At 36.9% G+C, this 15,670-nt stretch overlaps 1 protein-coding gene across 1 annotated transcript in view; it reads right to left on the bottom strand.

Annotated features, from left to right (window-relative positions):
* The window catches only part of GJC1 (gap junction protein gamma 1), a 33,318-nt gene extending 18,507 nt beyond the window's left edge, over positions 1-14,811 (bottom strand). Inside the window, exon 1 of the mRNA XM_032235060.1 lies at positions 14,666-14,811. The gene's annotated coding sequence lies outside the window, so the exon portion shown is untranslated. The remainder of the gene's footprint in view (positions 1-14,665) is intronic.
* Between the last annotated feature and the right edge of the window lie 859 nt (positions 14,812-15,670).

Genomic DNA, 15,670 nt, shown 5'->3' with positions numbered 1-15,670 from the left:
TGTATACCACTGTGCAGGGTGGCTAAAAGGGCACAAATGGGTGACAGTTGAAGCATCCCTGTGATTTTACGGGTGGATGGGCTGCCACATTCCTGAATTTTGATCACATGACTGCAGGAGGCACTACAATGACTGAAATTTTGGGGAATTCATTTAGCACTACATACCTTTTTATGTAATTCAAAAGACCACCTATGCACATTATAACTAGAACAGGATAACTGTTGTGTTTTTTTTAAAAAGCCATAATGTAAATTAAGAATTTTTAAAAATTGATTTATTCAAACAATATTACCCACTCTCCTCATAGATAAATGGTATAATATACATACAGTGATGGGATTCAAAAAATTTTACTATTGGTTCTGTGGGCGTGGCTTGGTGAGTGTGGTTTGGTGGGTGTGGCAGGGGAAGGATACTGTAAAATCTCCATTCCCTCCCCACTGCAGGGGGAGGTTACTGAAAAATTCCTATTTCCATTTCAGTTGGGACTTGGGAGGCAGAGACTAGATGGGGGTGGGGCCAGTCAGAGGTGGTATTTACTGATTCTCTGATCTACTCAAAATTTCTGCTATCGGTTCTCCAGAACTGGTCAGCACCTGCTGAATACCACTCTGTATACATAGCAAGAAAAATACAATGTAAAATATGTGGACTAGAAGTAGAAGCTTCTCCAGAGAGTAGGACATAAATTATCTTTAATCAGTGAGAGACTTTAAAAAACGCTTCCCAGAAAAATGAGGTGTACTTATTCATGGAAGCATTTGCCTTGTTTGGACCAACCTGAATCCATTGGTATGTCTGCCTTGCACATCGGCAAGTAGAAAGTTAAATCATACAGTAGGGTTCAAGACTGTTGGAGAAGGAATACCTCCTAATTTGGTCATCTTTATCTCCAATTGAGTCAATTTGGTGTAGTGGTTAAGACATCAGGTTAGAAACCGGGATAGTGGGAGTTCTAGTCTTGCCTTGGACCCAAAGCCAATTGGTTGAACTTAGGCCAGCCACTTTCTTTCAGCCCTAGGAAGGCGGCAATGGCAAACCACTTCTGAAAAATCTTCGCAAGAAAACTCTTCTTGGTCAAGCAGTCTTCAAGAACTGGACACAATTGACCAAAAGAAAAAAAAATCCAATCATAAGTATTTCAGTAGCAGGGTGATGGTTATTCTTTAACAAAAGAAAAGTCCCTGGGCTTAAAACTAATTGCATACAGCTGGATCAATGCATCAGTATCCTTTCAATGAAGAGGGAAGTATCTTTTTATCTGTGATGGAAAGTTGCTTTCACAGTACCAACTGTTCTTTTGACACAAAGCAAATCATTTAGGACAGGGGTCACCAACCTTTTGGACCTCAAGGAACACTAAATTCATAATTTTAAATCCCATGAATCTCTAATATGATCTGCCTAATGACTGGCTGGGTAGGCGTGGCTAGAGGGTTCATGTGACTGGGTGGGCATGGCCAACTTAATGTCACTCATATCGAGGGGCACCTCGCCAGACTTTACTCATCCCATCCGGCCATTCCTTGCCTCCCCACCTGGGTTCCTCAGGGCCCCAACGGGAAGCAGTTGTTGGTGCTAAATAGCCACCATGAGAACAGCTCAGTTCAAATTGGACCAAGGAGCGGCTCAGTAGAAGCACCTCACTGAGGACTACAAGCATAGGCTTCCCAGCAAAGGAAAGACGTGCAGGAGTGCAAGGCCAGCTATTGGTGCCTGGAGGCTCAGTGGGCTGAGATGGTCAGCTAGTTCCAGGCCATGATGCAGTCCCACTGGAACAAGGTCCTCTGGCTATTCGCCATCAGCGGCACTTTCCTCCAGTCTTCAGCCAAAGCCCTGCACCAGGAGGCCAAAACACACCCCAAGTTGGAATTTCTTCCCCTCTCCAACCCACACAAAAAGATCTCAAAAGAGGAGACTCTCTGCAGCAACACAAACGTTCATTGCACGTATCCGATTTAGTGCAATATAAAAAATGCAAATAATTTTTCTGCGGACCATCTAAATTTTCTCAGGGCCCACTGCTGATTTAGGGGATAATGAAAGGAGAGAAATGATAGTGGTCAAGCTGAATATACATGTTGAGTTAAAGCCCTCAATCTGACTATTATAGGAGATGTTGTTACTGGTTATTGCAGAATTTACTCCTAATGTACAAAGACCATGCAAGGATTATGAAGAGCCAAGACAAGAGAAAGTTGTTGACAATTTGAGAAACTTGAAGGAAAAAAGAACTTATGGTAGTTTAATGTTTAAAATATGAATTTTTTGAATATATATGTGTGTGTATATATATATATATATATATATATATATATATATATGTATGTATGTATGTATGTATGTATGTGTATATATATATATATGTATGTATGTATGTATGTATGTATGTATGTATGTATGTATGTATATATATATATATATATATATATATATATATATATATATATATATATATGTCTCTAGTTGTTCGAGTTTTCTCCCGCGTAGAATTGGAGATGTCTTGGCGACGTTTCGACGAAGTCACATTCGTCATCTTCAGGCTGCTGCTGACTACTTCAGGTTTGGTGTTTCCAGGAGTACTATATATATATAGTAGCTCAGTGGTTAACACATCTGCCTAAGAGGCAATACAGCACAGGCTCGATTCCCAGTAAGGGTATGACTAGCTGATGAGAGCTAAATAGCTTGAAATAGATCTATACTAGTCTCCCTTTATTTATCAGCACAAATATAACATGTGTGTGTGTGTGTGTGTGTGTGTTTGTAGATTTTCATGGGTACAGGTATGCAGGTCTTGGCGTATTCGGGTCCTTTCTTGCGTAAGATTGAGAGTATCTTGGCAATGTTTCGATGAGGTCCCACTTGTCATCTTCAGGCTGATGCCTTCGGCTTCATGCTTGTGTGAGCAAAGCGTGATCGGAGCTGCCGTCTTTCTATAAATATTGGTGGAGGAATGCTGTCTTTGTTGCTGTAAGCGGATTGATTGGCTGTGTTGTAACATCTTGATTAGTTGATGGAGTTGATGTTTGCAGACTAATCGGCTGTTTCGTAACATCCTATGCGGCTGAGGTAGTGGCTGTGTGCCTATTGTTCTTTTGTGTTGTAATGACCTGGATAATGGGTTGTGTGATGACATCCTGAGCTCTATTGTAGTGATATCCTGAGTCCTGTGCTGCAACATCCTGGGGGGTTGGCTGCGTTGTAACATCCTGAGCCTAACCCTAACCCCCTTCGATCCCCACACAAAGCAAACTGACCACGCCATGAACACGTGGCTAAACCACAAACTCGGAGCCAAACCAAAGCCTGGGATGTTACATCACAGCCATCTGCTCAGGACATTACATCACAGAACTCAGGAGGTTACAATGCAAAGGCTCAGAATTACAGCTTACAGCAAAAAAGCCAGCACTCTATAAACACGCCCCAATATTTATAGAAAGATGGCAGCTCCAATCACGCTTTGCTCACACAAGCATGAAGCCGAAGGCTCCAGCCTGAAGATGGCAAGTGGGACCTCATCGAAACGTCGCCAAGATATTCTTAGTCTTACATGGAAAAAGACCTGAATACGCCAAGACCTGCATACCTGTACCCGCGAAAATCTAGGAAAACACACACATGTGAATACTGCTACCTGTCCATTAAAACATAATTATATCTGAAAGTGGTTAGCCCTATTTCCAAAGACTGCCCTTTTATCATACCAAATGTCAACTTTATTCATCCTCTTTTATTCATCTGTGAGGAAAAAACAAAGACAGCAGGTGTCTTTCTGTTTATAATGAATCTTAAGATTATAAACAGAGAACATAAAATTTATCTACATGGTGATTACATTAGTTTCAATAAGACCCCAAAAGATGGACCTTTTATTAGGGTGTTAATGGATATCTTCAGTTCATCTTCATGAATATTCTCCTACAATTTTGCCAAGAAAACCAATTTAGAATCATGAATATGCAGGGTTCATCAGCACAAGTGCTGCTCATACACTTGGACTTCACCAAATGGACTTCAGCATAATCAGAATGACTATGTCTTATGCAATCATCAATGGACCAGTTCAGGCCTTATTGTTAAGACATATCCAATTGCTGATGGCAATTCAGATCATGAATTGTTGATAGGCAAGATTAAAGTCAAACTATGCACCAACAAAAAGACAGTACCTCCAAATACATTTGATGTTACCAAAATCCCTGTTTTATATACAATTGGGATGAAAAATAGACTTGAACTATTGAATCCTGCTGAGAAGGGGTCTGATGAACTGTGGAAGGACATTCAATTGATCATTGTTGGAACTGCATCATGCAAGAAGCCAAGGGAAACTTACAAGTGGCATTCAGATGAAACCATTAAAATATCTGAGCAAAAACAAAAGCAGAAAAAGCAATAGGCAAATGAGGAGAACCAAAAAGACTGAACTTTGCTTTCCAGAGAGCAGCAAAGAAGGACAATGAAGTTTATTGGGATGAGTGATGTAAACATCTTGAAGTGGATAATCTGAAAGGTCATGCCAGGAATGCATTTATGCAAGTCAAAAAGAACCAAGCATTATTTACAGGTGGTCCTAGACTTATGACCACAATTGAACCCAAAATTGAATTAGTGATAAAAGAATTAATGATAAAAGTACATCATGCTGCCAAAGTACACGGTGGCTGGACACCACCAAAGCTGACACCAAACAGAGCATAATACAACTCAAAAAAGTGGTGCAAGATTGGATGATGTGGAGAGACCTGGTCCATAGAATTACCAAGAGTCAGACATGACTGAATGGAAGTCATCGTGATCTTCATTTTCCCCTAAAGCAATGTAGTTTGAAAACACAAACATTTACATTTTCAACATGTAAAATAGTAAAAGAAATAACTCACATTATAGTTCCATCTCTTAAGGAAGGTAAACAAACTTTTGGAAAAAAGGAGATAAAATGAATCCTGCTTGATCCTAAGAACATATCATTATGCCCCAACAACAACAAAATTGGTCCTTGCAAGGATTAGAGTATCAACTTAAACAAATAACACACACACACACAAACAACCCTGAAGTTTTGCCTTTGGAAATTAAAAAACACAAAATCACTTTAGAATGTGGTAGTTGACTCAAGTTACATGCCCATATATTCAAACCACAGAATATACTGGTAATAAGCATAAAGAAAATGGTTTCTGCTTGTATGAAGGAAAAAGAACAAAATCAGACCCAATCACATATGATATATGCCACATGCCTAATAAAAATGTGATATGGTTGAGCTCATCCATCATCATAGAGCGAGATATCAGAATGCTGACTATACCCAACCGTACAAGTCTATCCCGATGAATTAGCAATGCCATGACCATCATTTCCCTGTGCCTAGAGGCTGGAAGTTGTGAGGGAGGATCTGATTAGGGCACAACAGGCTTCAATTGAACCCTGGCAAGACCAAATTGCTTTGGTTTTGGGGGGGGGGGTTCAGTAATTCAACCCTATGCCATTTTTGATGTTGGATGAGGTTGTACCAGACAGACCCATGTGCAATTTAAGGGTTTTTTTACTCACATCTCCTGCTCAAGAAATAGGTGGCAGTTGTGCTTAGGAGGGCCTTTACACGGGTTTATGAGGTGCGCCAACTGCCGTCATTCCTGGATCGCGCAGGCTGTTTATAGTCACTTATGCTCTAGGCACCTCCAGAGTATGCAATGCCCTCCATATGGGGCTTCCTGGAAGCTTCAGTTGCTACAGAATGTAGCAGCATGGGCAGTTATGTGAGCTCCTAGGACAAAGGAGTATTGGCTGCCATTCTGCTTCCACGTCCAATTCAAGATGCTGGTTTTAATCTTTAAAGCTCTTCATGACATGGATTCAGGCTATCTGAGGGACTGCCTTTCCCTATTTACATCAGTCCATCCCAGCAGATCTTACAGAGAAGGTATGTTGCAAATAGTTTGGCTAAGGATCTAAATTTGATAGGTCCCCGATGTTCCTTTTCTGCAATGGTGACTGCCTTAAGGAATATTCTTCTTTCCGAAATTAGACTGGCATCATCTCTTTTGATATTCCAAAAGCTCCTGAAGTTCTGGTTTTGCTGCTGGGCCTGGGGCCCTCATAGAATCACTGATTTATCTAGTTGAGTGGCCCATTATTATTTGCTTCAACTAAGAGATTTTCAGTTTTTAAGGGTATTTATTACTATGATTATTTAAAGGGGACAAGGTGGTTCAGTGGCTAGGAGGCTGAACTTGTCGATCAGAAAGTTCGGCAGTTCGAATCCTGCGTAATGGAGTGAGCTCCCATTACTTGTTCCAGCTTCTGCCAACCTAGCAGTTCGAAAGCATGTAAAAATGCAAGTTGAAAAATAGGGACCACTAGATGGGAAGACAAGTGTTCCATGCACCTTTGGTATTTAGTCATGCCAGCCACATGACCACAGAGACATCTTCAGACAACGCTGGCTCTTCGGCTTTGAAACAGAAATGGAACCCCTAGAGTCGGGAACAACTAGCATATATGTGCGAGGAGAACCTTTACCTTTACTTTATCTTTGGATTTGCTATTTTTGTATTTTCACTGGAGCTAGATAAATTTGAGAGGGGGGGTTATTGTTTATTTATTTTTGTGTTCTCATATTGGAAAGCTGCCTTTATGTAACAATTCTATTGATAGCTACAGGTTATGAATTCTATATAAGAAAATTAAGAAGGCAGATAGACTCCATGCCTCATATGCTACACATAAATCAAGACTGTTCCCCCAGAGTTATAGCATGCATTGTTGGTAGAAAGCGGAAGCCATTATTCAATTAACACTTCCGAACTGCTATTATTATTTTTTTGCCTTCTCCCTCAAAATAGGCTTGAACCACTCTGCATTCCTCACACAAAACATTCTGTTTTCCATGGGTTCTCCCTTGCTAGCTAGAGAATAAAAGTGTAGCACTGCAGAAGAATTAGTACCTAAATCCTTCAGGCTTCTCTATCTGCATAAACAGCAAAAAAAGTAGATTACCAACTTCCTGGCAGATTCATTAAAACTTTCAGACACTAGTAGTTTTTGTCACTTTGTTTGTTTGTTTATATTTCATAGTTGTTAACCACCCATCTCTCTTGGATTTACAAACTGTGAGTTGGAAAACTTATCTGCAGCTATATTTTATTTTTTAAAATGTGATTCCATATAGTTCAAATAAGCAGGTTTTTAAACTATAAAGCACATTTTAAGAATCCGGTTCTCATCCTTGACAAAGTAACCTCTGCATTTAAAAATTTTCAGCACATTTTGCTCCCTCTTCTATAACTTTTAAGTTCTTTATTAACTCAAATCAATGCTTTGTTATCAAATTGTTTAAAATATTTAAACATGTTTAAATCTAGTCAACTAAAGTAGAGTAGGTTATCAATGTTGCATGTATGACCTGTCTACCGGCTGATATGGATATGAGCAACATTTTCCTTATGTCAGTATTTTGAAGCATCTGTTTGGATATAAGCAAATAAAACATTTTTCTGCCTTATGACTCCATAGGGAAATGTCTCTTGGATTAATTCACCCGATTCAAATTTAAACTTGCAAGCATACACACAACTCCACCCCCATTTTATTTATAGCTCAGGAAGAAGCCCCAATTCATAATACAACTTCAGTGTACAACCCATTTAATTAACTGTATTGTTATTCACATCTCTGATAGGCAGGAATGTGAGCATTTGCTATTTGATAAATTGGGAATATATGAAGAAATCCTCGTTCCTTCCTATCTGAAAGGATCTGAAAACAGACATCAAAGCAATGTGAATGAGAGGTGCACATTCAGAAGTCAGACTTCAGTGTGGGTCTTCAGAATATTGTTTTACTTTTATTATTTATTTTTTACTTTTTATTAGAAAAACAATAGACTGTTCTTGCAATCTACCACATTAATTCCAATGTGGAATTATGTTTCCCCTCTATAGACATTACTGCAAAATCAACAGTAGTCAAGGACTCCCAAAATATTTAACAGTCGAGCCTCAATCATTATCACAAATGTATGTTTGAAAACCTGCTCTTTAAAAGTTTAATACTAAGTTCTATTGTGTCATTAGATCTTGGTAAACAGAAGCCTCAAACAAAGGTCTTTGAAGTTCAAGTCTGGATTTTAAAATAAAACATGAAAAAATTAAACTGTCAAAGCATAGCTATGTTTCAAATCATAGCACGATTACACTGTTGAGTAGTATTTTGATTATTGACAGGTTTTTAAACTTTGCAAAAGTAGGAAAAGACACTATCACAGCTGAGCCATCATTACGGAAATTCAATAGATATTTTTTATTCATTTCTGGGAAGAGGGTGGTTTAAAAAAAGGAAGTTATATCCTGAAATAATGGACCATTTATAGGACAAGGGTAACAAGTATCACATGCTAGCCTTTGTGACGCATGTGAAAAGACAGAGCTCTCAATGCAGTTCAATTCTATTTGATGTCTCCAGCCTGCATGGGGGAGGCAGGGCATAGGGCAATGACAACATTAGCACCACTTACAAAGCATTTTTGTCCTTTCCCCCAAAGATTATGAGCAATATTCTTAGAATGTATGAGGGCTTTTTGTTCAAACCTATTCATATACTTTATTTCCATGCAACAGCCCTATGATTCAACATTATTAATGACTATACTGAAAATGTAGATAAGGGATTTAGGCTAATCAAGCAGCAACTACTCTACGATCATTTGTGAAATCGTGGCTGCAGAAAGATTTAAACTAAACAGAATCCAAGATTCACAAAACTCATTGAAACCATCACGAAGGACAGAAAAGACTTCTCCTTCAAGCTTGGTATAATTTATCCATCCACATTATTGGCTGAGGAAAGTATATTTTGTTGCAAGGACAGGGAAAAGGAAGGTTTGACATGGGCTTGCCATTTTCACAGTAGCTCTGAATTTCTTTTTTTAAATATGCACTTTCTTCTTTATCCTCTTAGCGCCCATCCTATTCACACCCAGGAGCAATGCTGAGTATTCTGAATTTACTTTTGGCATATAGCAACAGACAAACCTCAGACTATTTTCTTTGCTGGATCAAATCAACAACATACTAAAATTAGTGCTAACCAGCTAGTCATAGGAAACACAAGCAAAGCACAATGGTGGTTTCATTCTTGGTTGTTAAGCCCTTGTATATATGCTGTGGGAATAGTTTTCACTGCTACCTATCTCTACCAGATCTATTCTCCATATTTATTTGGTAAGATTTATGTGGATGTCCAATAATTTCTATATGTCATTATATTTTGCATGGCCAATGGCTTCTGACTATCCCTCAAGATTCAAGTGCTATTTTTACAGACAAATGTATACAAGCTAGAAGGAATACTTTCTGCAACAATTAAAGATGCTTCATGTGTTCAACAGTTCTTTCATATTTTGACAATATATTTCCCTGATAGCATTGTAAGAATTTGTCCAATGAAATAGCCACAATAATAATTATGTTATTGAGCCCAACTATGTGGGCATTATGTATCTAATACTATTTTCTTTGGTAAATGCCAAGTTCCCTGCCCAAAATGATTTTATTTGCTGTTATTGAACTAAAAAAAAAAGGAGACTCAAATGCTGTAAAGCAAAACTGCAGTCTCAACTTTATCTGCATTTTCAATGCATCTGAGCTCCACAATGATCCCACAGGCATTCTTAGAAAAAGATGGGTGGCTGCAACACAGAGTTTTATTAGAAGAAAGGCCCATTTCCTCTCCTCTTCCTACCAGGCAAGATAAATTGGGGCAATGTAGAAGTATCTGGGGGAGCTAAGGGATACAATGGAATATTTTGAGGGGCAAATACAGTTATTGTATATATGTGCATTTCTTTTTGCATACTAATTCGTTACTTGTTTAGGAGTGAAACACTTCATGGCAATCATTACACAGTCTCCAAGATCCAAACATGTTCCGTAACCCCCCAAAAGTTGAAAAACATTGATTCATAATGATTTGACATCATTATGACAGTGTGTATCTGAATAAAATAGGAAGGGAGATTAATGAGCTATAGGGCTCTTCAGCAATCCGTATTCAAAGAAGGTGATTTGGAATCCATGGGGCTGCTCACATAACATCTGTCAACACTCCTTAAAGAACCTGTCATTCTTCTTGAGCTTTCACATATTCCTCTCATGAAAAATATTTGAGTTAAGAAAGTATGACAAGTGCCCATACATGTAGTGAACTGCTTTTTCCCCTATGAATCCTGGCTGCTGCACAATTATTATAAGCACTTTTCCTCTTATACAATACTTTAATTCAGGGACATTATAAGAGGTCAACTATCTCGACTTTCTTAATTTATCTTACAAACTAAGGCTAGACATAGTTTGTTTATTTCATTTCAAATCCAGATTTAATTACACTTATACAAAAATAAAAATTCATTACTTGCTGGAATTAAACTTTAATTCAAAATACTAGGAAACAAGAAGCTATAGAAAGCTGGATTATGGTATAGCCATATATGTGAAGTGATCTTACTAACATCATTAAGGACACGGATTCTTTCAAGTTCACTATTGATCCCAGAACATTTGCCATACTATCAGAAAAGGACTCTAAATTTAGATTCCTTTGCTTCATGGTTTAAGTAGAAAAAAAAATCTTCCTCCTTTATTATATACTGAATAAAGTCAAGACCACTCTATTTTAAAGCTGCATTCTCCAAAGGAAAAAACGAATAATTTATCAGGGAAATTAATAATGATAAATGTATGTATAGAAATCCATTTGCAAGATGATGTTCAACAAGTAATAAATTCAGAAGCTTAAAAACTTTTGAGAGATCTCCTTAATAACGGAGCAGTTGACTTATAAAAGCAAAATAAAATGCAAAATTCTGCAAATAAGGAAGCAGTACGGATCAGAAGCAAAAATACATAGTTGTAATATGTACAACTAGAAGACTATCAGTGCTTTACTTTTGTGCTAATGAATGTATTTACAAATTATTTCATATTATGTATGGAGTAGTTATATATCTATTTAATATACCAAAGTTCAACTGGGCCCCAAATCTATCTAGAATGTAAGACAAACAATGGCTTCTAACACATCTTAGACAATCATGTCTTACGCCCAGTATTCTTAAATATCTTCATGAACAATTTAGATGAGAGGATAGAAAGAGAACTCATCAAATTTGCAGACGACACCAAACTGGAGGCAATAGTCAACACTCCAGAAGAGAGGCTCAAGATTCAGAGGGATCTTAACAAACTTGAATACTGGACTCTATCTAATAAAATGAAATTCAATGGTGAGAAAAGTAAGGTTTTACACAAAGGCAAGAAAAAACAAATGCACAGATATACAATGGGTGATACGTGGCTGAATAGTAGAAACTATGAGAGGGATCTAGGGTCCTAGTGGACAACCATATAAATATAAGCCAGCAATGTGCTGAAGCCAGCACATAAAGCTAGCACACTCCTAGGCTACATTAATAGAGGGATAGAATCAAGATCCTGTGAGGTATTAGTACCCCTTTATTAGGACATGGTAAAACCACACTTGGAATATTGCATCCAGTTTTGGTCACACTCTAAAAGAGATGCTAAGATTCTAGAAAGACTGCAGAGAAGAATACGAAGATGATTAGGGGACTGGAGGCTAAAACATATGAAGAATGATTGCATGAATTTGCTAAGCCTAGTCTGATGAAAATAAACACTAAGATAACATGATAGCAGTGTTCCAATACTTGAAGGGCTGCCACAAAGAAGAAGGAATCAATCTATTATCCAAAACAGCTGATGGCAAGACAAGAAGCAATGGATGGAAACTGATCAGGGAGAGAACCAACCTAAAAATAAGGGGAAATTTCTTGATAGTTAGAACAATCAATCAGTGAAACAACTTGCCTGCAGAAGTTATGAGTGCTTCACACTGGAGGTTTTCAAGAAGAGACTGGACAGCTATTTCTCTGAAATAGTATAGGGTCTTCTGGCTGACTAGTGGGTTGGACTAGAAGACCTCTAAGGACTCTTCCAACTCTATTATTATTTTGTTACATCTCACCAAATTGTAATGTTGTTTCATTTTGACTTACCATAATTATGGGAATTCAGTAATTGTAGTTCATAATTCATAATTAGTGTACTTTCTAAACCAATAAACCATTATTTTTTAAATAAACCACAGTCCAACAAACCATGCTTCAGGTTAATGTGTGAATCCAATGCACAATACATAATCTAAATCAGAAAGTGTGCCCCCCCCCCCCCCCAAAAAAAAGGTTTGGTCTGTGATTTGCAGCATGGATTAATTGGTATAGCAGCAGAGTCCCAGGAACAACCCCCTCACACCCCTCAACAATGAGCATCTGCCTTAGGGGGCGGTCATTGACTTGTGCTTTAGAAAAAAGATCTTTTTTTTTTACATAGCCAAGGGCAGGGTGATTTGTGACCCTATATGATATATATTGCTGTATATTATTATTTCCCAATTTGAATGGGTGATATTTACCTTACCATTAGCTATGTAATGGTTATTTTTGAGATTTGTATTGCAATCCTTGGATTTGTTGGCAATTGAAGCAGCTAATTAAACCTTAAATAAATAAAGATTTGCACACAGCTAACATACATTTAGACATTCATTTGTAAAAGCCTGGGTTAGGGAAATACCTTTATTTTTAGGTATTGTTCTAAAGATTAAATAAATTTCTTGCACCCTAAAATCAAACTCACAGCCCATCACTGGTTGCTCTAAAGGTATTTCCTGTGGTTCTTAGATTCCAAAAAATGGTGTGAAATTTGCTATTAGAGGGTATTTTTCTCCAGTTCTTCCTTTTTTAATAGATAAAAGGTGGATACTATGATTTTCCCCCCTTGTGATCCAGAATTACAAGCAAACTTGCAAAAATCTGTTTAAAAAAACAACAAAGGAAGCAATAAGATTAAATATAACAGTGCATCTGTGTAAGAGTTAGGGAAACAAAGAAATCTTTTGGAAAAAAGTCCAGCTTTGATTTCAATTGAAGTTTGAATCCTAAGTTTATAAGCTATCAATATAAAACATTAATAATTTAATGGATATTAGTGCTTCTTTTTTCCCCAAACACATTGACTGTAAAAATATCTATTTTTTTAAAAAATAACTTTTTTAAAAGCTAAAAGCAAGAACTTACATGCCCAGTGAAATGAGTTTTTGAAAAAATTAAGCCATTTAAAAAAAGGTCTTTAGTCCATTAAGCCACGTTGTGTCCAATGATTTTAGTGGCATACAACTCATTATGACAATTAATAATAAATACATCCAGAATTAAAATGGTAAAATACATTTATTTTTTCTGAGATTTAATTTGTCACTTTTTTTGAATATCCAAAAATCAGGAATAATGTTCTGCTGTAATAGTTATCTATGTTCAATAACTGCTGCTTCTTGAATTACTGATATGCCTTCCATAAACACTTCAATTCAATAAACATTTTTCAAGTAATGAATTTAAATCGTAAAAGTTAATTGTACAATATTATACTATTTCAAAAGACAAGAAACTAAAGATGTACAAACCAATATATTCCTCATATTAAGCATACATCACATATATGTTAATGTTATTTTAAAAGAAAGCAGAATTTCAAACAATTTGCTTGAAAGATTTACATTGCACTTAGTTATTTTTTTTCCTTTAAAGAAACAGATCCACACTGTATAAATACTTACAGTCTGCAGCTACTTACAGTCTCCAGCAGTTTCCAGGAGGATAGGAAAAGAAACTCAGCCCCAAGAAGTCATCAAGAAATATGTGATAAAAAATGGCCCACAAAACAAGATGCTGAACATAGGGATGTTGCCCAAGGAAAACATTCTTGAGAAGGCCAAATGCTTTCTGGGCTCATCAAAATACAAGTTTTGACAGCCACCGAGATACGTTCTAAGCCGGCTATTGTTTGAGACAACACAGCACAGCCTTTTCTCCTCCCCTTATTACAGTGCATGGACATTGTATGCATCTCAACCATTCGCCAGGGGGGCATTAAGTTCTGTTTTCACAGTGGTTTTTGAGTAATAACAATGTGAATGTACAGTCCAATCACTTTGCAAATGTAGACTTGCACCCTCCTAAAACCTACAGGTCAAACTGATTATTTCATTAAAATAGTTTGGGTCATATAACATTTTGTTCATATTTTTCCCCCTTTCATTCTTCTCTACAATTAAAGGAAATGTCTCCTCTAGCAGTCAAAAACAGGAGAATCACAATGGGAGACATTAAGAGAAAAATTCCATTGAAATAGTGTCTGCAATTGTAAGCATTTTTGTTAAGAGGTTTCACTGAATGAAGTTAGAATTATTTCTAATCAGTCAGATAAAAATCAAAATTAAGCATCTTTGTTTTCATCACATAACTTTCTTAAAACATTTTACAAAATTAATGTACAGTGAAATAATTATGAATATAACTTCTATTTAATAATATAGAGGTAGGTTAACAGAACTGACACTTGATCTCCTCTGTAAAATTTAAACACGTTTCATACAATTGAAAAACTGATTATCATTCTCTTAGTGGCTAGGATTCCCTCAAACAGTAAATAACTACAACTGAATTGAACTTACACGGATTCATCTTTAAATGACTTTACAAGTAGGTATTTCTTTGCTAAAGATTTACAAAACTTACTAATTCAGGAACAGAACCATTCTGTTTCCCCTCTGTCCATGCTGGTGCTCCTTAGACCATGCAGTTCCAGGGACAGTGCAGCAGTTTCGGAAATAAACCCTCCAATCCAACAGGCTGCGTGTATGATTTTTGGGACACAAAGTGTATATCCCAAACACAGCACTCTGACCTAAGCAGTCATGTCCAAGACACAGCTCCCTGACCAAAACACAATTCAATTTACGTCAGGAAACTGAAGAACCATGATGGGAAGGGGGAGGGAGGGGGATGAAAAGTTCCAGAGTTCTCCAGAACATTTCATTTGCAAATCTGTAAATTTTACGATCCCTATTTGGTACTAAAAACTGTGAAATGATTCCATTTTTAAATTAAAATTAATTTGTACAACTTATAAATTAATTGGAGTATTATGGCATACAATTTAAAAATTAAATCTATATCTTTTTCTTTGTACTGACTAATATCTTCTGATCTTATACTGAATAAGAAGGCATTTTTATAGAAGAATATTCCAGACTAGTGAATAAGTCATGATTTAAATCATTAAAATGAATCTTTCTTAGTGGTTTAAATCATGGCTTACCATTGTCAGTCAGTGCAATACAATGTTGGGTGTAGAAGCAGGAATACCCAGTCTGTGAGCCATGGAAACTCACTTGATAACTTTTGAGAGTTATTATAAATTTCTCAGCTCAATCTATCCACCAGGTTTTTGCTGCAGGAAAAAGTGGTAAAAAGGCTAGATATGCAACCTTGAGTTCCTAAGAACAGAATATGAAGATATAAATCTAATAAATAAATTAATAAACAATCAAATCTAGATTATAGATGTTTGACCATTATATTTTAATCACTGAGCTTAGCACTTGATAAAAGTATTTACTAATTTGCACTTATTATGGGGAGTTATAGGTTATAGTCTACCATGGAGATTCATGTGGGCTAATCACTCTCTCACCTCACCAATTGTACAAGATTGCTATTGTGGGGGTGAAATATGAGGCA

The sequence above is a fragment of the Thamnophis elegans genome, chromosome Z, assembly GCF_009769535.1.
Source record: "Thamnophis elegans isolate rThaEle1 chromosome Z, rThaEle1.pri, whole genome shotgun sequence".
NCBI classification, from domain to species: domain Eukaryota; kingdom Metazoa; phylum Chordata; class Lepidosauria; order Squamata; family Colubridae; genus Thamnophis; species Thamnophis elegans.
This window is presented reverse-complemented; position numbering and strand designations above follow the sequence as displayed.